Consider the following 786-nt stretch of genomic DNA (forward strand, 5'->3'; position numbering starts at 1 on the left):
TGGTCAGAGAATATGGTTGGTATGATTTCAACCCTCTTATATTTGTTGAGGCTATCTGTTCCAGTATTTGGTCAATCCTTGAGAATGTTCCACATGAGAAGAATATATAAGCAGCCTTTTGGGGTTGTAAATCTCTGTAAATGTCAATTATGTCCAGTTGGTCTAATGTGTCATTTTAAGGATGTTATTTCCTTAATGATTTTCTGTTTGGATGACCTGCTCATATCTGACAGTGGGATGTTTAGGTACCTTACTATGATAATGTTTTGGTCTTTACATATTTTGGGGTTCCCTGTTTTTCATTATGAAGTGTCCCTCAGTATCTTTCTTTACCTTTTTTTTTTTTTTTTGAAGTCTATTTTGTCTGATATTAATACCTCTACTCCCACTTTTCTCTGGATGCTGTTTGTTTAAAATATCATTTTCCACCCTTTCACTTTGAGTCTATATTTGTCTTTGGAACTGAGATATGTCTTCTGGAGACAGCATATGGTGGGGTTTTGTTTTTTGATCTATTCTGCAAGTCCGTGCCTTTTTATTGATGAGTTCAGTCCATTTAGATTTAAGGTGATTATTGAAATATGAGGTCTTCTTATAGCCATTTTATCTTTTGCTTTCTGTTAGCTCGATGTTTCCATTGCTTTCTTGTACTTGTGTTTCTGTTTTCTTTATTTTGGTTGGCTTTTGTGGGTTTTCTCTCTGATTCTTCTTGTTTTACGTTATATACTTCAGCTCTGAATCTTTGGCATGTGGTTAACACTATGAATATATATGGAGAGAGAGACA

The sequence above is a fragment of the Pteropus vampyrus genome, unplaced genomic scaffold, assembly GCF_000151845.1.
Source record: "Pteropus vampyrus isolate Shadow unplaced genomic scaffold, Pvam_2.0 Scaffold63, whole genome shotgun sequence".
NCBI lineage: Eukaryota > Metazoa > Chordata > Mammalia > Chiroptera > Pteropodidae > Pteropus > Pteropus vampyrus.